This window comes from Staurois parvus, unplaced genomic scaffold, assembly GCF_062004578.1.
Source record: "Staurois parvus isolate SC_StPar_1 unplaced genomic scaffold, SC_StPar_1.0 ptg001094l, whole genome shotgun sequence".
NCBI lineage: Eukaryota > Metazoa > Chordata > Amphibia > Anura > Ranidae > Staurois > Staurois parvus.
The window spans coordinates 67,186-92,274 of NW_028318890.1; the positions used below are offsets into that span (position 1 = coordinate 67,186).

Here is a 25,089-nt window from a genome sequence, read left to right on the forward strand (position 1 = left end):
CCCCTCCCCCGGCGATCAGACTGTACATTGTAACTTTGTAGAAGGAGGGGGAAGCATTTCCTCAGTCTCCCCTCCCCCGGTGATCAGACTGTACATTATAACATCCAGCTTTTCTATTGGCTCAGAGTCCCTCTTTGATATCCTCCTGTAAATCACACCAGCTGGCCGTCTCATGCTGTGTAGAAAGGAAGCATTAACATCCCCCAGGTGATCGCTTTGGCATGCCGTTCGGCCATCTCCCAGCTCCTGCCTTTGATGTAGACACTGGCGGGGGAATGGATGCGGATACATCTGATGGGATCAAACGATTGGCTGGAGGTGACTTCCTGTCCCGTGTCCGTCCTGCGATGGGATTCCTTTCCCGATCGCCGATCTGTTCTCAATCGTTGTGCCGCGTTGTGATCTGCCGCGAGCGTTCTCCGTTTCTTATCAATCGTTCAGTAATGGATTCTCCCCACCCCAGGGGCCCGGTGGGGTCTGAGCGTGGACTTGTCATGCGGGATCCATGCTAGCGCTTGCTGACTCTTCCTGGGAAATGCTGGTTTCCTGGCTGCCTCGGCTCTGCAGTTGTGAAAATGTCTGAAGGATTTAATGGCTGCGATGAAGTGTAAGAAATAGGATATCCAGCAGGGGGGGATACTGGGGCCACGTCCATACTGGGGCCATACTGGGGCTATACGGGGGTCATACTGGGGCCACGTCCATACTGGGGCTATACGGGGGTCATACTGGGGCCACCTCCATACTGGGGCCATGCCGGGGTCATACATGGTTCATACCAGGGCCATACTGGGGTCATACCGGAGCCATACCTGGGGTCATACTGGGGCCAAACCGGGGTCATACTGGGACTATACATGGGTCATACCGGGGCCATAGCGGAGTCATACCGGGGCCATACTGGGGCCATACCTGGGTCATACAGGGGCTATACATGGGTCATACCGGGGCCATACTGAAGCCATGCCGGGGCCTTACTGGGGCCATACCTGGGTCACACCGTGGCCATACCGGGGTCATACTGGAGCCATACCTGGGGTCATACCGGGGCCATACCGTGGTCATACTGGGGCCATACCTGGGTCATACCAAGGTAATACTGGGGTCATACCGAAGCCATACCTGGGTCATACTGGGGCTATACATGGGTCATACCGGGGTCATACCTGGGTCATACCGGGGCCATACCTGGGTCATACCAAGGTAATACTGGGGTCATACCGAAGCCATACCTGGGTCATACCGGGGTTATACATGGGTCATACCGGGGCCATACCTGGGTCATACCAGGACCATATTGAAGCCATACCTGGGTCATACCGTGGCCATACCTGGGTCATACCAGGACCATATTGAAGCCATACCTGGGTCATACCAGGACCATATTGAAGCCATACCGTGGCCATACTGAAGTCATTTCGGGGTCATGCTGGGGCCATACTGAAGCCGTACCGGGGTTATACCGGGTCATACTGAAGCCATGCTGGGGGCCATACTGAAGCCCTACCAGTGCCATACTGGGGTCATACCGGGCCATACCAAAGCCATGCCGGGGCCATACCGAGGCAATACTGGGGTCATACCGGGGTCATATTGGGGCCATACCGGGGTCATACTGAAGCCATACCGGGGCCCAGCCCTGTCAGGTCGGCATGAATGGACAGTAGTCCAGATGTCTACAGAATAATAGCTGTGATGGCTCGCTGGAGGCGGGGCCACCAATACGGGGGAGGGGGGTATAGGCAGTACTCCCATACAGGCCCCTGGCCCCCTGTGGGCATCCCCAGTGCAGCATCCTTGGCTTAGTTTGGGGACTCCTGCCGGACAGCGTGGGGGCCCAGGCCAGCAGAGATCTCCATTGGCTGCCGGTGAGCTTCGTGTCTTTGGCCGCAGATTAGCCGGGCGGCTCGGATCACCAAGATGCAGATTCACCATCCAGCTGTACTGACAGCGTGCAGACCCCCCCCCCCCCCCCCCTGTCTCTGTATCTGCGGGACAGAAGCAGGTAAGAATCTGCCAGAGGAGACCGGTTTACCTTCAGCAGAAGTGGAATTTCCCGGCGGGCCCCCTGCAGACTCACTTCTCGTCAGTTCTGGGAACTCAACCTTTTACCTAACCAGACTGTACTCTGTGGTCAGGGGCCCTTCAAGAAAATGTTCACACTTCCCCTCCCCCGGTGTCGCTGCAGGAACCACCGCCAACCTGACTTCCTGCATGTGATGCACAAGCTGCGCTGCAGAGCTTCTCTCTTAAAGGGCCGGTACACACCTTGCACCTTGAGCCACGATTCCGCTTCACGTTTGCTATTGCTTCCTGCGTCAGAGACGTGTGCGGCGGCAAAAGAGCGCGCTAAAGGGCCACACGCCACGTGACCGCTCCCTGCTGCTCTCCCTCCTTGTGCAGGCTGACTGGTCTGGTGTCCGCCCCCTCCTGTAGATTTCTGTAGTGGGTGGAGCCTAGGGGGCTCCTCCCACAGCTGTGCTCTCTCCTTGTGCAGGGTGATTGGTCTTGTCTCCGCCCCCTCTTGTAGTTTTCTGTAATGGGTGGAGACTGCTGGGCCCCTCCCACAGCTCTGTTCTCTCCTTGTGCAGGGTGACTGGTCTGGTCTCCGCCCTCTCTTGTAGTTTTCTGTAATGGGTGGAGACTGCTGGGCTCCTCCTACAGCTCTGTTCTCTCCTTGTCAGGCTGACTGGTCTGGTCTCCGCCCCCTCTTGTAGTTTTCTGTAGTGGGTGGAGCCTGCTGGGCCCCTCCCACAGCTCTGCTCTCTCCTTGTGCAGGGTGTCTGGTCTTGTCTCCGCCCCATCTGCAGATTTCTGTAGTGGGTGGAGACTGTTTGGCCCCTCCCACAAGTCGTCTCACCTTGTGCAGGGGGACAGGTCTTGTCTCCGCCCCCTCTTGTAGATTTCTGTAGTGGGTGGAGCCTGCTGGGCCCCTCCCACAGCTCTGCTCTCTGCCCAGCCCAGCGATGATGTCACTGCTACGTTTATAAAGTAATATCTGGGTTTGCAGAGGATTTCGGCGCACGGAGCGGGGCGGTAATATTTAGTTTTTTGTGAGTTCAGCTTCAGGAATCCTAATGAGACATTTTTTATCCAATGAGCCGGCTGAATTCTCTAGAACAGCCCCGCCCACTCATTACCTGTGACCTATTGGCTTCCCCCGAGGCTCAAACTGTGGGAGGCACAAGCAGCCAATCAGTGCTAACAAAGAGCAGGCTGATAGGAGGAGAGAGCAGAGTGACAGGTGAGATCGTCACCGTTTGTCCAATCACAGGCTGGGGGCGGATCCAGGATAACCTGGGCTCAGAGGAAGTAGGCTGAATCGTGCTGATAGGAGGAGAGAGCAGAGTGACAGGTGAGATTGTCACCGTTTGTCCAATCACAGGCTGGGGGCGGGTCCTGGATGATCTGGGCTTGGAGGAAGTAGGTTGAATCGTGCTGATAGGAGGATAGGGCAGAGTGACAGATGAGCTAATCACTGCCTGTCCTCCTCCTTTCACTGCCCAGTCACAGGCTGGGGGCAGGTTCAGGGTGACCTGGGCTCAAAGGAAGTAGGGTGAATTATGCTGATAGGAGGAGAGGGCAGAGTGACAGCTGAGCCCATCACCATCTGTCCAATCACAGGCTGGGGGAGGGTCCTGGATGATCTGGGCTTGGAGGAAGAAGGTTGGATCATGCTGATAGGAGGAGAGAGCAGAGTGACAGGTGAGCCCATCACCATCTGTCCAATCACAGGCTAGGGGCGGGACAAGACCTGCAATTTTCTGCAACTGAAAAATCATGTTTTCTCCCCTGGCAGAGAGGGCTGTGCTGTGGCAGAGCTGTGTAAATCTCAGGCCTGGATGGACAGAAATGCTGAAGAGACACGCAGCGGTTCACCATCCAGACACGGCAATGTACTTCCATTGTGATGTCATAGTGAACTGGCTGTGGGAGGAGCCGGGACCGGAGATCCCAAGGGGAGTGTCTGCTGATTTTTCCACTGCAGGTTACTCGGCAACAACAGCGTATGCATCTAAGGTAAGTTTTTTTTTTTCTTTTTTTTTTCTGTCCAATCGGCAGCAGGGATGGGACCCTTTCATGCAGACCTGAGAGATGTGAGCCTCAGAGATGATCCCCCCCCAACAATGCCGCCATCTGCTTTCCATGGTAGGACGGCGCCATCTTTATTCAGGCATCATGCTGGGTCACCAGACTGAGATGGCAGCTCAGAAATAAATCCCGGTGTCTGTTCACAAACGTCTGACACAGATCAGCCCCTGCTGCAGCCTCTTTCCTTTGCATTCTGATCACTGGGGGAGGAGACTGAGGAAATGACTCCTCCTCCTTCTACAAAGTTACAATGTACAGTCTGATCACTGGGGGAGGGGAGACTGAGGAAATGACTCCTCCTCCTTCTACAAAGTTACAATGTACAGTCTGATCGCTGGGGGAGGAGATTGAAGAAATGACTCCTCCTCCTTCTACAAAGTTACAATGTACAGTCTGATCACTGGGGGAGGAGACTGAGGAAACGCTTCCTCCTCCTTCTACAAAGTTACAATGTACAGTCTGATCGCTGGGGGAGGGGAGACTGAGGAAATGCCTCCTCCTCCTTCTACAAAGCTACAATGTACAATCTGATCACTGGGGGAGGAGACTGAGGAAATGACTCCTCCTCCTTCTACAAAGTTACAATGTACAGTCTGATCACTGGGGGAGGAGACTGAAGAAATGACTCCTCCTCCTTCTACAAAGTTACAATGTACAGTCTGATCACTGGGGGAGGGGAGGGGAGACTGAGGAAATGCCTCCTCCTCCTTCTACAAAGTTACAATGTACAGTCTGATCACTGGGGGAGGAGACTGAAGAAATGACTCCTCCTCCTTCTACAAAGTTACAATGTACAGTCTGATCACTGGGGGAGGAGACTGAAGAAATGACTCCTCCTCCTTCTACAAAGTTACAATGTACAGTCTGATCACTGGGGGAGGAGACTGAAGAAATGACTCCTCCTCCTTCTACAAAGTTACAATGTACAGTCTGATCACTGGGGGAGGAGACTGAAGAAATGATTCCTCCTCCTTCTACAAAGTTACAATGTACAGTCTGATCACTGGGGGAGGAGACTGAAGAAATGATTCCTCCTCCTTCTACAAAGTTACAATGTACAGTCTGATCACTGGGGGAGGAGACTGAAGAAATGACTCCTCCTCCTTCTACAAAGTTACAATGTACAGTCTGATCACTGGGGGAGGAGACTGAAGAAATGACTCCTCCTCCTTCTACAAAGTTACAATGTACAGTCTGATCACTGGGGGAGGAGACTGAAGAAATGACTCCTCCTCCTTCTACAAAGTTACAATGTACAGTCTGATCACTGGGGGAGGAGACTGAAGAAATGACTCCTCCTCCTTCTACAAAGTTACAATGTACAGTCTGATCGCTGTAATAATGTGTATATATATATAACTTTTTTTTTTTTGCGGTCCCTGTGTCAGGAAGCTATATTTGGTGCTGTGCCCCCCCCCTCCCCTCCCCCTCCCTCCAGCACAGGAAGTCCCCTGGCTATCTGATGGGGCTTTTAGTACATGAAACATCCTGCCACACACTTAACTCTTTCCCCGCCAGAGCGCTGCAGAGGAGCGTTCATTATATCGGTCGCGTTCTTTAAGTCCGACGTTTGCTCCGCCTATATTCCCCCCTCTCCCCCCCCCCCCACTTCCCCCCCATCTTCATCATCAAATAAAAAACGACATTATTACATAAAAACTGTTCTCGTTACATTCCTTATTTTGGATCTAGCGATCTCATTTCCAGGTCTCTGCGCTTCTCTATGCAATGCAGGTGATGATGGCTGGTGGGAGGGGCCAGCTTTCTGAAAACATCCCAACCCCCCCTCCGCCTCAGTACTTCTCTCCAGAGCCCTGATGCAAGAAGTGGGAGGAGTTATGCAAATATCTGATTGCCTTGATGGGCTGGTGTCAGTTTGGAGGAGTGGGTGGTCCTAGGCAGGCTGCGTTTGCATAGGTAAGGCCCACAGGTGACGCTGAGCTTCTGTGATTGGTCCACAATGACCACTGACTCTAAGTCACGGCCCAGGAGGTGCAGGGTGCTGTGTGGTGTCAGTAAATGTGGCAGCCGTGCGATTCCTGTGCCGACCTATGAAATCGAACAATCTTTTCCCCAACGAATAGCAGGAATTGTGCGCTGTGATCCGTCCGTCTAGTGAGCGTCAGCTCTTGGGTCCGGCTCTGTCTGCCGTATGCGGTAAGCCAGCGATTGGCCTTTTCTTTCACTCCTCTTGGAAAGCAGCGAATGGCAATGAGAATTTTTTTTATCTTCCTTTGTTGCGGAGTTCCTGCAGCCTCTTTGCAGCCACTTCCTGCCTCCACGCACCCCAGCAATGGCGGCCTGGCGTTTCTCGGGGCGGGTTTCCTGATGGTGACAACACTGGAACCCGGCCTGTGTGATGGAAAGGCCATTGGAAGACCTCGGGACACGGTGACAACGCAGAGCACAGTTAGGAGATGGGGACAGAGTGTTGTCACCCGATAACAGGAAGTGGCTGAACAAGGATCTACATGGCAGGATCGCCGGCTTTACTGATAGCTGCAGATTTGCAAAGCGGGAAAATTACTTTTTGAAAAAGACATTACGAAGATTGTGGCAGAGATCTGCCCTCATCTGATGGGTCGGTGGCGGTGATCTGCCCTCATCTGATGGGTCGGTGGCGGTGATCTGCCCTCATCCGATGGGTCGGCAGTGGTGATCTGCCATCATCCGATTGGTCGGCGGCGGTGATCTGCTCTCATCCGATTGGTCGGCAGTGGTGATCTGCCCTCATCTGATGGGTCGGCGGTGGTGATCTGCCCTCATCTGATGGGTCGGCGGTGGTGATCTGCCCTCATCTGATGGGTCGGTGGCGGTGATCTGCCATCATCCGATTGGTCGGCGGCGGTGATCTGCTCTCATCCGATTGGTCGGCAGTGGTGATCTGCCCTCATCTGATGGGTCGGCATGGCGATTTGCCATCATCTGATTGGTCGGCGGTGGTGATCTGCCCTCATCCCATTGGTCGGTGGTGGTGATCTGCCCTCATCTGATGGGTTGGTGGCGGCGGCGGCGATCTGCCCTCATCTGATGGGTCGGCGGTGGTGATCTGCCCTCATCTGATGGGTCGGCGGTGGTGATCTGCCCTCATCCCATAGGTCAGTGGTGGTGATCTGCCCTCATCCGATGGGTCGGCGGTGGTGATCTGCCCTCATCCCATTGGTCGTCGGTGGCGATCTGCCCTCATCCCATTGGTCGGCGGTGGTGATCTGCCCTCATCTGATGGGTCGGCGGTGGTGATCTGCCCTCATCTGATGGGTCGGTGGCGGTGATCTGCCCTCATCCGATGGGTCGGCAGTGGTGATCTGCCATCATCTGATTGGTCGGCGGCGGTGTGGTGATCTGCCCTCATCTGATGGGTCGGTGGCGGTGATCTGCCCTCATCCGATGGGTCGGCAGTGGTGATCTGCCATCATCTGATTGGTTGGCGGCGGTGTGGTGATCTGCCCTCATCTGATGGGTCGGCGGTGGTGATCTGCCCTCATCTGATGGGTCGGCGGTGGTGATCTGCCCTCATCTGATGGGTCGGCGGTGGTGATCTGCCCTCATTTGATGGGTCGGCGGTGGTGATCTGCCCTCATCTGATGGGTCGGCGGTGGTGATCTGCCCTCATCTGATGGGTCGGCGGTGGTGATCTGCCCTCATCTGATGGGTCGGCGGTGGTGATCTGCCCTCATCTGATGGGTCGGCGGTGGTGATCTGCCCTCATCTGATGGGTCGGCGGTGGTGATCTGCCCTCATCTGATGGGTCGGCGGTGGTGATCTGCCCTCATCTGATGGGGTGGCGGTAAGCATCCAATAAAAAAAAAAAAATTGTTGCAATTTTTAATTGGATGCTTTTACTGACACACTTAAAAATTGCAACAATTTTTTTTACAAAATTGCATCTCCAGTAATAATGGATGTAAATGCGTCTCGGAGTTCCGGAGGAAACAAAAACTGCCGCTGACTGACATTCCGTCTTTGTGGTTTCATCGCCCGCCGGGTTTTGCCTTCTGCCGGGTGTCGCCGTCCGCAGGGGGCGGCCTCAGGCGCACAGCTGGAGTTTCGCTGCCTCCATGCCCCCTCCAGGTGCGGATGATGAGCGGGGGATGGGGACGTCACACAGAAATTGTCAGAAAAGGCGGCTTTGTACCGCGCCATGGACTACGTCAGCCCCACATCCTCTCATTTCTACAGGTGTTTGATCGTGACGCAGCTTAGATCGTCCGCTTTTGCGATCGATGTGGGCGAAATGCGAGAGACGCGGCGACCTTTCTGAAGGAGATTCATCAAAATAGTTCGGCTTGCGAAAAAAAAAAATCCTCATTTTTGGTCATTTTTGAGAAATCGCGATGATGCGGCGGGTACAAAAACCGACCGGAGAGGGATCCAAAAATTTACCAGCATGCTGGAAATCCTTTAAAAAAAATTTTTGTTTTTTGTTTAATTTTTATTTAGTTTTTTTTGTTTTTTTTAAAGAAAAATCTGTCCGATTTGTTCAGCAGGAGGGGCGGTTCTGGTCCAAAAGATATCAAGCGTTTTGGGAAGGGCAAGCCAATCAGATTGGCGGGTTTTGGTGCCACTCCGCCCGACATTCTGATTTTTTTTGTTTCTTTTTTGTTTTGTTTTTAATTTTTGTTTTGTTTTGTTTTGTTTCTTTTTTGTTTGTTTTTTGTTTGTTTTTTGTTTTTTTCTGTAATTTTTTTGTTTTGTTTTTTGTTTAATTTTTATTTTGTTTTTTTTGTTTTTTTTTAAAGAAAAATCTGTCCGATTTGTTCAGCAGGCGGGGCAGTTCTGGTCCAAAAGATATCAAGCATTTTGGGAAGGGCAAGCCAATCAGATTGGCGGGTTTTGGCGCCACTCCGCCCCGACATTCTGATTTTTTTGTTTAGTTTTTAATTTTTTTTTTGTTTCTTTTGTTTCCTTTTTTGTTTTGTTTTTTGTTTGTTTTTTGTTTTTTCTGTGATTTTTTGTTTTGTTTTTTTTTGTTTATTTTGTTTAGTTTTTTGTTTTATTTTTATTTAGTTTTTTTGGGTTTTTTTTTAAAGAAAAATCTGTCCGATTGTTCAGCAGGCGGGGCAGTTCTGGTCGAAAAGATATCAAGCATTTTGGGAAGGGCAAGCCAATCAGATTGGCGGGTTTTAACCCCACTCCGCGCCGACGTTCTCATTTTTTGTTTTGGTTTTTTTTTTGTTTTGTTTTATTTAATTTTTTTTTGGTTTGTTTTGTTTCTTTTTTGTTTTTTTCTGTAATTTTTTTGCTTTGGTTTTTTTTGTTTATTTTGTTCTGTTTTTTGTTTAATTTTTATTTTGTTTTTTTTGTTTTTTTTTAAAGAAAAATCTGTCCGATTTGTTCAGCAGGCGGGGCGGTTCTGGTCCAAAAGATATCAAGCATTTTGGGAAGGGCAAGCCAATCAGATTGGCGGGTTTTGGCGCCACTCCGCCCCGACATTCTGATTTTTTTGTTTAGTTTTTTAATTTTTTTTTGTTTCTTTTGTTTCTTTTTTGTTTTGTTTTTTGTTTGTTTTTTGTTTTGTTTTTTTTTGTTTATTTTGTTTAGTTTTTTGTTTAATTTTTATTTTGTTTTTTTTTGGGTTTTTTTAAAGAAAAATCTGTCCGATTGTTCAGCAGGCGGGGCAGTTCTGGTCGAAAAGATATCAAGCATTTTGGGAAGGGCAAGCCAATCAGATTGGCGGGTTTTAACCCCACTCCGCCCCGACGTTCTCATTTTTTGTTTTGGTTTTTTTTTTTGTTTTGTTTTATTTAATTTTTTTTTGGTTTGTTTTTGTTTCTGTTTTGTTTTGTTTTATTTAATTTTTTTTGGTTTGTTTTTTTTTTATTTTTTTGTTTTGTTTTGAAATAAAAATCTGTCCGATTGTTCAGCAGGCGGGGCAGTTCTGGTCCGAAAGATATCAAGCGTTTTGGGAAGGGCAAGCCAATCGGATTGGCTGGTTTTGGCGCCGCTCCGCCCCGACTTTCTGATTTTATTTTCAGATTTTTGGCGGAACCTTTTAAACGAATTTTAGCTGATTGATCAAAAAAAAACTAAACGCTCCCCAGCAGAGGCGCCCCCGGGGTTGGTGTCACTCTCTGCGATAACACTGGGTGACACCCCCTCCGATGATCCCGCAGAATCGCCGTGGCCCGATCGATCGTCACGTTGATTTTTTCTGAGCCTGGAAATCCCGTAAAACCGGTTCCGCAGCTTCCATGCGTCTGACCTTCTGAACTCGTCACCGATTTTTTTTTTTCTCGCCCGGCTGCCCGCGGGCGCAATTACCTGACTCACGCGGCGTGCGTCTGATCCGGCGCATTTCTGGGATTAGTAAGCGGCTGCCACCTTGGCCGGGTGACCGGTCCGTGACTCCGCCTCCTCGGAGGACGAAGTTTCTGTTAACTCTTCATCCAACCTTTGTGTGGAGACCTACCATGCGGCTGATTGGTCGATTTCCTGCGTCCGCCGGAAGGGCGGGGCACGTTCGCTGATTTCTCCGCCACGCCATTGGACGGATCGGTCAGTTTTCAGGTTCTAATGAAGACGATGGATCAGGAAGATATCAGGAGACGCAATGAAGAGGGCGATCGCCCAAAGCATCGAACGAGGAGCGGCAACTCTGATCTGATGCCGGCCACACACTGTGCAATCTGATTGGGTTACCAGAGCGTTGTGATAGGAGGACAAACCTGAACGACCCACCCACTGATTATCCAATCAGGAAGGCCATTGTATTCAATTGATGTGCAATCAGATTGTAAGGTGTGTGATCGGATTTTCAACAGATTATCTTTTTTTTTTTTTTCTTTTCTTTTCCAATCAGTCTCCCGATTAGGAATAATCGATCCATAATCATCCACCGATTGACACCACACACAAGGCGGTGGATTTCGGTCGATATTAAGTCATCGATCGCCGTACTCTGGCCAAGCAATATTTTTTTTTTTTTTTCGACAGATCGACTCTAATTGATCAAATCGAATTTAAGTCGATTTGGAAGGGAAGTTTATGCCGATTCGATTGTTTAGGCCGTATCATTCAATAATTCGATAATAAAAATCAAAGTGTGTGTGGTCGCCGCGACAAACGATTTTATGATGATTTCTCCATGGCAGTTGTAGCATGTGCGCAAACGTTCGATTTTCTTTTCCCGTTTTTGACCTTTTCAGGACATACACAATGCCATCCGAATCCAGAGAATGAATTGGAGTGATCAGTTCTGCTGAATTCTGACTTTCCTTCATATTTTATTATTACTATTTTTATTTTTTTTAATTATTATTATTGTAATTAAAATAATTTACTTATTATAAGTCCTTATATGGTGCTGCCAATTTACACAAATATTATCATCAATTTTATTTGTATTATTTTATTATTATTAGTACGATTATTAATAAAATTACAAAATAAAAATTAATATTCTTTTTTTTGTATTTATTGTAAGTCCTTATATGGTGCTGCCAATTTACACAAATATTATCATCAATTTTATTTGTATTATTTTATTATTATTAGTACGATTATTAATAAAATTACAAAATAAAAATTTATATTCTTTTTTTTGTATTTATTGTAAGTCCTTATATGGTGCTGCCAAATTACACAAATATTATCATCAATTTTATTTGTATTATTATATTATTAGTAGTATTATTATTATTATTAATAAAATTACAAAATAATAAAAATACAAATTATTATTATTAATAATTTTTTTTTTTTACAAGTACTTCTATAGCGCTGTCAATTTGAACATATATTATTACCTTCATTATTATTTATTTTATATTTATTGTTTTATTTTATCATTATTAGTATTATTAATAAAATTACAAAATAATAATAATAAAATATATTATTATAATATATGTGTAAAGACAGTGCTGTATAAGTACCTGTAATAAATAAATAAATAATAATTAATATTATTTTGTATTTTTATTATTATGTTATATTATTTTTATTTTAAATTATAATCATAATAATTATTTTTTAATTATTTACTTATTTATTACAGGTACTTATACAGCACTGTCAATTTACACAGTGCTTTACACAATTATTATTATTATTATCATCATTTATCATTTAGTACTTGTAAAAAAAAATAATAATAATTTTATTTTTATTATTTTGTAATTGTATTAATCATGCTAATAGTAATAAAATAATAATACATATAAAATGTATAATATATGTATAAATTGACAGCACCATATAAGTACTTGATATCAATAAAAAAAATTAAAAGTAATATTTTTATTTTTATTATTTTGTAATTTTATTAATAATAATACTAATGGTAAAATAATATAAAATAAATAATGATAATAATATATGTGTAAATTGACAGTGCTATCTAAGTACTTGTAATAAATATATAAAAAATAAAATTAAAATGTTTACTTTTATTTTATTTAATTTTGTTATAATCATACTAATAATAAAATAAATAAAAACATATGTAAAACAAATGATGATGATATATATGTAAATTGACAGTGCTGTATAAGTACTTGTAATAAATAAATAAATAAAAAAAATTAATAATAATTTGACTTTTATTTTTTAATTTTGTTAATAATCATACTAATAATAAAATACATAAAAAAAATAAATTGATGATATATGTGTAAATTGACAGCGCTGTAAAAGTACTTGTAATAAATAAATAAAAAATGAAATTAATAATAATTTGACTTTTTTATTTTTTAATTTTGTTAATAATCATACTAATAATAAAATAAATTAAAAAAATAAAAATTGATGCTGATATATGTGTAAATTGACAGCGCTGTATAAGTACTTGTAATAAATAAATAAAAAATTAAATTAATAATAATTTGACTTTTTTATTTTTTAATTTTGTTAATAATCATACTAATAATAAAATAAATTTAAAAAAATAAAAATTGATGATATGTGTGTAAATTGACAGTGCTGTATAAGTACTTGTAATAAATAAATAAAAAATAAAATTAATAATAATTTGACTTTTTTTATTTTGTTAATAATTATAATAATAAAATAAATTAAAAATAAATGATATGTGTATTAATAATTTTATTTTGTAATTTTAATAATCATAGTAATAATAATAAAATAAATTAAAATTAAAATAAATGATATGTGCAAATTGACAGCGCTGTGGAAGTACTTGTAATACATAAATAAAAAATAAAATTAATAATAATTTGACTTTTATTTTGTAATTTTGTTAATAATCATACTAATAAAAATAATAAAATAAATTAAAATAAATGATGATATGTGTAAATTGACAGCGCTGTGGAAGTACTTTTAATAAATAAATAAAAAGTAAAAATAATAATTTTACTTTTTTTTTGTTAATAATAATAATAATATTAATAAAAAAATAAATTGAAAATTAATGATGATATATGTGTATTGATAATTTTTATTTTGTAATTTTAATAATCATACTAATAATAAAATAAAAATTAAAATAAATGATGATATTTGTAAATGGACAGCGCTGTGGAAGTACTTGTAATACATAAATAAAAAATAAAATTAATAATAATTTGACTTTTATTTTGTAATTTTGTTAATAATCATACTAATAATAATAATAAAATTAATTAAAATAAATGATGATATGTGTAAATTGACAGCGCTGTGGAAGTACTTTTAATAAATAAATAAAAAGTAAAAATAATAATTTTACTTTTTTTTTGTTAATAATAATAATAATAATAATAATATTAATAAAAAAAATAAATTGAAAATTAATGATGATATATGTGTATTGATAATTTTTATTTTGTAATTTTAATAATCATACTAATAATAAAATAAAAATTAAAATAAATGATGATATTTGTAAATGGACAGCGTTGTGGAAGTACTTGTAATACATAAATAAAAAATAAAATTAATAATAATTTGACTTTTATGTTTTAATTCTGTTAATAATCATACTAATAATAATAAAATAAATTAAAATAAATGATATATGTGTAAATTGACAGTGCTGTGGAAGTACTTGTAATACATAAATAAAAAATAAAATTAATAATAATTTGCCTTTTTTTTTTTTGTTAATAATAATAATAAAATAAATGATATGTGAATTAATAATTTTATTTTGTAATTTTAATAATCATACTAATAATAATAAAATAAATAATTAAAATAAATGATATATGTGTAAATTGACAGTGCTGTGGAAGTACTTGTAATACATAAAAAATAAAATTAATAATAATTTGACTTTTATTTTTTAATTTTGTTAATCATACTAATAATAATAAAATAAATTAAAATAAATGATATATGTGTAAATTGACAGCGCTGTGGAAGTACTTGTAATAAATAAAAAATAAAATTAATAATAATTTGACTTTTATTTTGTAATTTTGGTAATAATCATACTAATAATAATAAAATAAATTAAAATAAATTATATATGTGCAAATTGACAGTGCTGTGGAAGTACTTGTAATACATAAATAAAAAATAAAATTAATAACAATTTGACTTTTTTATTTTGTTAATAATAATAAAATAAATTAAAAATAAATGATGATATATGTGAAAAATAAAATTAATAATAATTTGAGTTTTATTTTTTAATTTTGTTAATAATCATACTAATAATAATAAAATAAATGATATATGTGTAAATTGACAGCGCTGTGGAAGTACTTGTAATACATAAATAAAAAATAGAATTAATAATAATATGACTTTATTTTTGTTAATAATAATAATAAAATAAATTAAAAATAAATGATGATATATGTGTATTAATAATTTTATTTTGTAATTTTAATAATCACACTAATAATAATAACATAAATAAAAATTAAAATAAATGATGATATTTGTAAATTGATAGCACTGTGGAAGTACTTGTAATAAATAAATAAAAAATTAAATTAATAATAATTTTACTTTTTTATTTTGTTAATAATAATAATAATAATAATAATAATAATAAAAAAATTAAAAATAAATGATATATGTGTATTAATAATTTTATTTTAATAATCATACTAATAATAATAAAATAAATAAAATAAATGATATATGTGTATTAATAATTTTATTTTGTAATTTTAATAATCATACTAATAATAATAAAATAAATAAAATAAATGATATATGTGTAAATTGACAGCGCTATATAAGTACTTGTAATAAATAAATAATAAAAGTATTTATTAATAATAATAATAAAAATTGTGGTGCCGTAGAAAGGAATTTCTCCCGAATACGATCGAACCTTCCAACCGAATCTAGCACACCATCTGGTTGACGCGTCTGTGTCCTCCACCATCACGTTTTTTTTGCATTTTGACATGAGGGACGCTTGTTGCTTCTTCCTTAATAAAAATAAAATCGTCCTTTTCCGAGGAAATGTCGTCCTGCGTAGAGACGGGTCCGGCACGTTGCGTGGCGTTTTCCGTCGTCATCAGGTGTGCTGTTTGCCGTGGTTCGGGCGGCTCTCCTGGGCGGGGCCTCGGGCGGTGAGCTCATGGCATCTATTGAAGTTGGAATGTTTAAGGGGGCGGAGCTGGTGGGCGTGTCCTCCCTTGTTTGATGTCTCCAGTTTACCTGCAGAGCAGGGCGAGGCGTTCCGTGTGCTGATTGGTTTCGCTCTCAGATCTGCTGGCTCTCTTCCTGTGTGTCAGACGTGTGTGGGTCATGAGTCAGGGGGACACGGCGTCTGGTTGCCCCACGTTGTGGATCTGAGACAATCCTCGATCGGCCTGGTACAGGTAAGGACGGTGGTGGGAGCGTCTCCCTCCATTCGGTGACACCAAATTCACCAAACAGATTCCTCGATGTTCCCTTCACGACGTTCATCGATCTCCGAATGGTCGTTGGAGGTTCAGGAAACGCACGTTGTGTGATTGGTGAGGGACCCCACACTGGACAATCCGGTGGCTTTCGACCACAACCATCTCCTGGATTGCAGTGACCTAACGTGGTGGGGATCATGGAGACCGCCTCATCGGCGCGTTACGAAACGTCATTTCCGATCGATCGGCGCTGCGGTTTGGAAAACGAGGAATTGTTTGCGGTTGAAAGTGTGCGGGAAATGTTTCAGGTCAGCTAGTCAGATGTGGAAACTGTCAACCAATGGGAAACACAACAATGATCACAAATATTTACTTCTTCCGGGACCCCCCAAATGTCAGGGTGTCATTGTTCTGGGACCCTCCAGTGTCAGGGTGTCATTGTTCTGGGACCCCCAAGTGTCAGTGTGTCATTGTTCAGGACCCCCAAGTGTCAGGGTGTCATTGTTCTGGGACCCTCCAGTGTCAGGGTGTCATTGTTCTGGGACCCTCCAGTGTCAGGGTGTTAATGTTCTGGTTCCCCCAAGTGTCAGGGTGTCATTGTTCTGGGACCCCCAAGTGTCAGGGTGTCATTGTTCTGGTTCCCCCAAGTGTCAGGGTGTCATTGTTCTGGTTCCCCCAAGTGTCAGGGTGTCATTGTTCTGGTTCCCCCAAGTGTCAGGGTGTCATTGTTCTGGTTCCCCCAAGTGTCAGGGTGTCATTGTTCTGGCCCCCCAAGTGTCAGTGTGTCATTGTTCTCGTTGTTGGTGTCCTCGTTGGTGTCCTTGTTGTTGGTGTCCTCGTTGTTGGTGTCCTTGTTGTTGGTGTCCTCGTTGTTGGTGTTGGTGTCCTCGTTGTTGGTGTCCTTGTTGTTGGTGTCCTCGTTGGTGTCCTCGTTGTTGGTGTCCCTGTTGTTGGTGTCCTCGTTGGTGGTGTCCTCATTGTTGGTGTTGTTCTCGTTGTTGTTGTTGGTGTCCTCGTTGGTGTTGTTGGTGTTGTCCTCGTTGTTGGTGTTGTTGTCCTCGTTGTTGGTGTTGTTGTCCTCGTTGTTGGTGTTGTCCTCCTCGTTGTTGGTGTCCTCGTTGGTGTTGTCCTCGTTGTTGGTGTTGTCCTTGTTGTTGGTGTTGTCCTCGTTGTTGGTGTTGTCCTCGTTGTTGGTGTCCTCGTTGTTGGTGTCCTCGTTGTTGGTGTCCTCGTTGTTGGTGTCCTCGTTGTTGGTGTTTTTCTTGTCGTTGTTTCATGTCTTTGGTGTTGTTGTCCTCATTGGTGTTGGTGGTGTTCTCGTTGTTGGTGTCCCTGTTGTTGGTGTTTGGTGTCCTCGTTGGTGTTGGTGTCCTCGTTGGTGTCCTCGTTGGTGGTGTCCTCATTGTTGGTGTTGTTCTTGTTGTTGTTGTTGGTGTCCTCGTTGGTGTTGTCCTCGTTGTTGGTGTTGTCCTCGTTGTTGGTGTTGTTGTCCTCGTTGTTGGTGTTGTCCTCGTTGTTGGTGTCCTCGTTGTTGGTGTCCTCCTCGTTGTTGGTGTCCTCCTCGTTGTTGGTGTCGTCCTCGTTGTTGGTGTTTTTCTTGTCGTTGTTTCATGTCTTTGGTGTTGTTGTCCTCATTGGTGTTGGTGTTGTTCTCGTTGTTGGTGTCCCTGTTGTTGTTGTTGGTGTCCTCGTTGGTGTTGTCCTCGTTGTTGGTGTCCTCGTTGTTGGTGTTCTTCTTGTCGTTGTTTCATGTCTTTGGTGTTGTTGTCCTCATTGGTGTTGGTGTTGTCCTCGTTGTTGATGTTGGTGTCCTCGTTGTTGGTGTCCTCATTGGTGTTGTCCCCGTTGTTGTTGGTGTCCTCATTGGTGTTGGTGTCCCCGTTGTTGTTGGTGTCCTCGTTGGTGTTGTTGTCCCCGTTGTTGTTGGTGTCCTCGTTGGTGTTGTTGTCCTCGTTGTTGTTGTTGGTGTCCTCGTCAGTGTCAGGGTGTCATTGTTCTGGGACCCTCCAGTGTCAGGGTGTCATTGTTCTCGTTGGTGTTGTTGTTGGTGTTGTTGTCCCCGTTGTTGTTGTCCCCGTTGTTGGTGTCCCCGTTGTTGGTGTTGTTGTCCCCGTTGTTGGTGTTGTTGTCCCCGTTGTTGGTGTTGTTGTCCCCGTTGTTTGTGTTCTTCTTGTCGCTGTTTCATGTCTTTGTTGTGGTTATGAAATACCCGGATATTGGAATTCCTACAAACGGTGACATCTGTGCAGAAACGGTGAACTATTCCCGGATCGCAGCCTGCCTGACATCTGCTCCTCCGTGACAACGACCCCCGAAGGCGGCATCAGGCGGGACAGGCTCGGGGTTGTCGGCTATTTTGGGTGTCGGGAGACTTCTCACCGTTATTGTGGGTTTATTGTTCAGGAAATAGAAGTTGTAGCAAGTGAGAGCACAGAGCCGGGGGGGGGGGGGACAGTGATGGGGTCCTTGTGCCCCGGGGGGGACTACAAGTATCAGAACCCCCATCTTGTACAAATGGGCAGCCAGGTGATGGAGGAGCGGACAGTCCCAGCATGTGCTCCTAGGCAGGGATGGGGTGTTTTTGAAGTACTGTCCCTTTAAGAAGTGGCAGGCAGTGCTGCAGGGGCTGAACTGTTGGAACTTGTAGAGGAGGATTGTGAATCGCCAGCAACAAGTCTTCCTCATTCCTCCGAGTCACAAACAGTGACAACCACCCAGCGCAGCAACCACACCACACGGGGTCCTGAAACCTCAACTGGACAGCGGTGAGTGACACCAGGACCCTCTAAGATTGTTCTGGATCCCCAAGTGTCAGGGTGTCATTGTTCTGGGACCCCAAGTGTCAGGGTGTCATTGTTCTGGGACCCCAAGTGTCAGGGTGCCATTGTTCTGCACCCCCAAGTGTCATTGTTCTGGGACCCTCAAGTGTCAGGGTGTCATTGTTCTGGTCCCCAAGTGTCAGGGTGTCATTGTTGTGGGACCCTCAAGTGTCAGGGTGTCATTGTTCTGGTCCCCCAAGTGTCAGGGTGTCATTGTTCTGGGACCCCCAAGTGTCAGGGTGTCATTGTTCTGGTTCCCCCAAGTGTCAGGGTGTCATTGTTCTGGGACCCCCAAGTGTCAGGGTGTCATTGTTCTGGTTCCCTCAAGTGTCAGGGTGTCATTGTTCTGGGACCCCCAAGTGTCAGGGTGTCATTGTTCTGCACCCCCAAGTGTCAGGGTGTCATTGTTCTGGTTCCCCCAAGTGTCACGGTGTCATTGTTCTGGTTCCCCCAAGTGTCAGGGTGTCATTGTTCTGGTTCCCCAAGTGTCAGGGTGTCATTGTTCTGCACCCCCAAGTGTCAGGGTGTCATTGTTCTGGGACCCCCAAGTGTCAGGGTGTCATTGTTCTGGTCCCCCAAGTGTCAGGGTGTCATTGTTCTGGTTCCCCAAGTGTCAGGGTGTCATTGTTCTGGGACCCCCAAGTGTCAGGGTGTCATTGTTCTGGGACCCCAAGTGTCAGGGTGTCATTGTTCTGGTTCCCCCAAGTGTCACGGTGTCATTGTTCTGGGACCCCCAAGTGTCAGGGTGTCATTGTTCTGCACCCCCAAGTGTCAGGGTGTCATTGTTCTGGTCCCCCAAAGTGTCAGGGTGTCATTGTTCTGGTCCCCCAAAGTGTCAGGGTGTCATTGTTCTGGTCCCCCCAAGTGTCAGGGTGTCATTGTTCTGGTTCCCCCAAGTGTCAGGGTGTCATTGTTCTGGTCCCCCAAGTGTCAGGGTGTCATTGTTCTGGTTCCCCAAGTGTCAGGGTGTCATTGTTCTGGGACCCCCAAGTGTCAGGGTGTCATTGTTCTGGGACCCCCAAGTGTCAGGGTGTCATTGTTCTGGTTCCCCCAAGTGTCACAGTGTCATTGTTCTTGGACCCCCAAGTGTCAGGGTGTCATTGTTCTGCACCCCCAAGTGTCAGGGTGTCATTGTTCTGGTTCCCCAAGTGTCAGGGTGTCATTGTTCTGGTCCCCCAAAGTGTCAGGGTGTCATTGTTCTGGTCCCCCAAGTGTCAGGGTGTCATTGTTCTGGTTCCCCAAGTGTCAGGGTGTCATTTTTCTGGGACCCCCAAGTGTCAGGGTGTCATTTTTCTGGGACCCCCAAGTGTCAGGGTGTCATTGTTCTGGTTCCCCCAAGTGTCACAGTGTCATTGTTCTGGGACCCCCAAGTGTCAGGGTGTCATTGTTCTGCACCCCCAAGTGTCAGGGTGTCATTGTTCTGGTTCCCCAAGTGTCAGGGTGTCATTGTTCTGGTCCCCCAAAGTGTCAGGGTGTCATTGTTCTGGTCCCCCAAGTGTCAGGGTGTCATTGTTCTGGTTCCCCAAGTGTCAGGGTGTCATTTTTCTGGGACCCCCAAGTGTCAGGGTGTCATTGTTCTGGTCCCCCAAGTGTCAGGGTGTCATTGTTCTGGTTCCCCAAGTGTCAGGGTGTCATTTTTCTGGGACCCCCAAGTGTCAGGGTGTCATTTTTCTGGGACCCCCAATTGTCAGGGTGTCATTGTCCTGGACCCCCAAGTGTCATGGTGTCATTGTCCTGGTCCCCCAAGTGTCAGGGTGTCATTGTTCTGGTTCCCCAAGTGTCAGGGTGTCATTTTTCTGGGACCCCCAAGTGTCAGGGTGTCATTTTTCTGGGACCCCCAAGTGTCAGGGTGTCATTGTTCTGGTCCCCCAAGTGTCAGGGTGTCATTGTTCTGGTCCCCCAAGTGTCAGGGTGTCATTGTTCTGGGGGCCCCCAAGTGTCAGGGTGTCATTGTTCTGGTCCCCCAAGTGTCAGGGTATCATTGTTCTGGTCCCCCAAGTGTCAGGGTGTCATTGTTCTGGGGGCCCCCAAGTGTCAGGGTATCATTGTTCTGGTCCCCCAAGTGTCAGGGTATCATTGTTCTGGTCCCCCAAGTGTCAGGGTGTCATTGTTCTGGGGCCCCCAAGTGTCAGGGTGTCATTGTTCTGGGGGCCCCCAAGTGTCAGGGTATCATTGTTCTGGGGGCCCCCAAGTGTCAGAGTGTCATTGTTTTGCACCCCCAAGTGATCAGTTGACGTTCTCGGTGATTAGTAGTAGATTGTGGGGGGCTCTCCCAGGATGTTCCCCCTGAGTTGGGGGTTCAGACTCCTCTGCATTGTGTGTGATGGCCGTGTTGTTGAAGGACCAGGAGGGGGTTCTGGTTTGATGTCTCCTCTTTCGGGGTGCACACTGAACTCTTGCACCCCCCCCCCCCCCCATGGTTTGAGGCTCATTCTGCTTCGGGGGGCACAGGACTCAGTGCTGGTGAAGAAGCCAATGTCACCCGTCTCCCCGACCTCGCTGTAGGCGGCGTGGCCCCGGGACCCCATTTGTGACGATTACGAAACGCAGAGAGCGGTGCCAGCGCAGGACTGTGTTGTGGTTTCTTCATGTCTGTCAGACTGGAAACAACAAACACATTGTATCGCCTGACTGCCATTTCCTCCATCTGCAGAACATCGCTCCCTCCCCTCCCCCTCCTGACAGATCCATATCAATATATTCTGCAGATTATTCCATCACTGACCCCCCTAGAGATCTGCAGAACATCGCTCCCTCCCATCCCCCTCCTGACAGATCCATATCAATATATTCTGCAGATTATCCCATCACTGACCCCCCCCCTAGAGATCTGCAGAACATCGCTCCGCCCCATCCCCCTCCTGACAGATCCATACTGATATATTCTGCAGATTATTCCACCACTGACCCCTCTAGAGATCTGCAGAACATCGCTCCATCCCCTCCCCCTCCTGACAGATCCCTATCAATATATTCTGCAGATTATGCCTCCACTGACCCCCCAGAGATCTGCAGAACATCGCTCCGCCCCATCCCCCTCCTGACAGATCCATACTGATATATTCTGCAGATTATCCCATCACTGACCCCCTACAGATCTGCAGAACATCGCTCCCTCCCCTCCCCCTCCTGACAGATCCATATTGATATATTCTGCAGATTGTCCCATCACTGACCTCTCTAGAGATCTGCAGAACATCGCTCCCTCCCCTCCCCCCATCTTTGATATGTCTGGAATTATTCTGGGTTGGGGGGATCTGTAGTCTCATTGTCCTTTTCTCGGCGTTGCGTGTCAGTGATTATGGACACACGTGATCCTGCAGATGATCCTCCGCCGGGGTCACCGGCTCTTCCTCCTGCAGAGTCACTTGTGACTCCTCTTTGTGGCCGGAGGGGCTCTGCGCTCAGCCTGGCTCGGATGTCATATTCTGCGTTGTTACGGAACGCTTCTTGTTGCAACTTGCAGGAAATCTCCACTTCCCGGCCTGAATGTCACACTTCTCACCCCGCACCAGGAAGTGACACCCAGAGCTGTGCTTAGGGGACCAGGGCCCCTCCGCGCCCCACAGATCCGCCATAGTGCAGAATGCACAGCCCTGCTCTGACTGTACACCTGTGGGAGCGCAGACCCCCAATACAGACCGACCCCCCCCCCCCGCTCCTTTATAATATGGGGGGATGGGGTCCTCCGCTCCTTTTATTAATAGAATGGGCTTTGTTTATAATCCCCATGTATGAATCTGTCTGAGGGCTTTGTTTATAATCCCCATGTATGGACCTATCTGAGGGCTTTGTTTATAATCCCCATGTATGGACCTATCTGAGGGCTTTGTTTATAATCCCCATGTATGGACCTATTATTATTTATTTTAGGTACTTATATATCGCCGTCAATTTACGCCGCGCTTTACATATATATTGTACATTCACATCAGTCCCTAACCCTCAAGTGGCGTACAATCTAAGGTACCTATCTCAGGGCTTTGTTTATAATCCCCATGTGTGGACCTATCTGAGGGCTCTGTTTATAGTCTCCATGTATCGACCTATCTGAGGGCTCTGTTTATAATCCCCATGTATGGACCCATCTGATGGTTTTGTTTATAATCCCCATGTATGGACCTATCTGAGGGCTCTGTTTATAATCCCCATGTATGGACCTATCTGAGGTCTTTGTTTATAGTCCCCATGTATGGACTTGTCTGAGGGCTTTGTTTATAATCATGTATGGACCTATCTGAGGGCTCTGTTTATAATCCCCATGTATGGACCTATCCGAGGGCTTTGTTTATAATCATGTATGGACCTATCTGAGGGCTTTGTTTATAATCCCCATGTATGGACCTACCTGATGGCTTTGTTTATAATCCCCATGTATGGACCTACCTGATGGCTTTGTTTATAATCCCCATGTATGGACCTACCTGATGGCTTTGTTTATTATCCCCATGTATGGACCTATCTGATGGCTTTGTTTATAATCCCCATGTATGGACCTATCTGAGGGCTTTGTTTATAATCCCCATGTATGGACCTATCTGAGGGCTTTGTTTATAATCCTCATGTATGGACCTACCTGAGGGCTTTGTTTATAATCCCCATGTATGGACTGTAATTTTCCATTCCTGCACTTCTCCCGTGAGCTCGATATATCTTCTAATTGGCGAATCTCTTTGTGTCTACAAATGAAGATCAGTCCCCTCCCCTCCCCCGGTCACAGTTCATGTGATTCCTGTAACGTTGTTTTTACAAGGAGCCATATTTGACAATAAACCTGAAACCGTCCTGAACCAGGACCGTCATGTGACGGCGCTGTGGGAGGGGCCACCGTGTTTATATGGGGGAAGAATCTGTGTAAAGGGCACCGATGACAGCTGGCAGGCGCTGGTTATGACCCATCGAGAGGACGAGACAAAGACGCAGCTCTGCATTCATGATTGTGTATTTATATGAAAGCCGTGCAAGTCCCTGAATGTGATCTGGTGTCCGCGTCTAGCAGTCCCTGTACAGCAGAGCACAGACTGGGGGAGGGAGAAGCAGCACAAGGAGCCAATCTGTTCATGTGTTAAGGAGCATGCTGAATGGAGGAGAGAGCAGAGCGACAGATGAGATCTTTAGCCTGCTGCTTCTCCATTCACTGTCCAATCGCAGGCAGGGGGCGGGACAAGTGGTTTATTCTTCAATTTATTCTGTGTGCCGGGTGTCATTCTCAGTATCTCCTCTTATTCTGTATGTATGGACTCTGCTCAGTCCCACTTCTCCTGTCCCGGATGCCGGGTGTCATTCTCGGTATCTGTATGTATGGACTCTGCACAGTCCCACTTCTCCTGTCCTGGATGCCGGGTGTCATTCTCAGTATCTCCTCTTATTCTGTATGGATGGACTCTGCACAGTCCCACTTCTCCTGTCCCGGATGCCGGGTGTCATTCTCGGTATCTGTCCCTCTTCTGTATGTATGGACTCTGCACAGTCCCACTTCTCCTGTCCCGGATGCCGGGTGTCATTCTCGGTATCTGTCCTCATTCTGTATGTATGGACTCTGCACAGTCCCACTTATCCTGTCCCGGATGCCGGGTGTCATTCTCGGTATCTGTATGTATGGACTCTGCACAGTCCCACTTCTCTTGTCCCGGATGCCGGGTGTCATTCTCGGTATCTGTATGTATGGACTCTGCACAGTCCCACTTCTCCTGTCCCGGATGCCGGGTGTCATTCTCGGTATCTGTCCTCATTCTGTATGTATGGACTCTGCACAGTCCCACTTCTCTTGTCCCGGATGCCGGGTGTCATTCTCGGTATCTGTATGTATGGACTCTGCACAGTCCCACTTCTCCTGTCCTGGATGCCGGGTGTCATTCTCGGTACCTGTGGCTCGGGGTGATGAAGGTGTTGATTGGTCGTCGGTGGAGATCATGACATAACCGCCTGGTAGGCTCCGCCTCTATAGGTAACACCTGCGCCATTTACATGATTTGAATGGTAAATGTTGACATTGGATGTGAATGGAGCAGAGTGGGGCCATGTCTACTAAGCTGCACAACATCCATCCGGGAGAATGAAGTCTCCACCTGTCTGCTATTACACATCACTGTGGGGCTGATTTACTAAAACTGCTGCGGCTCTACGAGCCGACCAATCGGCTTCCAGGTTTGTTTGTTTTTTCCATCAAAGCCTAATTGAATCAGCTGAAGTTAGCAGCTGATTGGCTACCGTGCGCCGCGCCATCTCCCTAATGTCTCTTATTCTGTATGTATGGACTCTGCACAGTCCCACTTCTCCTGTCCCGGATGCCGGGTGTCATTCTCGGTATCTGTCCCCATTCTGTATGTATGGACTCTGCACAGTCCCACTTCTGTTCTGGATGCCGGGTGTCATTCTTGGTATCTGTCCCTATTCTGTATGTATGGACTCTGCACAGTCCCACTTCTCCT

At 45.1% G+C, this 25,089-nt stretch overlaps 1 protein-coding gene across 4 annotated transcripts in view; it reads left to right on the forward strand.

The window, feature by feature from the left end:
• SEMA4A (semaphorin 4A) overlaps nt 1–25,089 on the forward strand; it is an 82,494-nt gene that overhangs the window by 14,753 nt on the left and 42,652 nt on the right. The window contains exon 1 of one of the 4 annotated variants that reach the window (XM_089658786.1): nt 15,688–15,815. The exons of 2 other annotated variants lie outside the window; for them this stretch is intronic. The gene's annotated coding sequence lies outside the window, so the exon portion shown is untranslated. Of the gene's footprint in view, nt 1–15,687; nt 15,816–18,449; nt 18,605–25,089 lie in introns of those variants that run through there. One more of the 4 variants, XM_089658785.1, reaches the window with a different exon arrangement.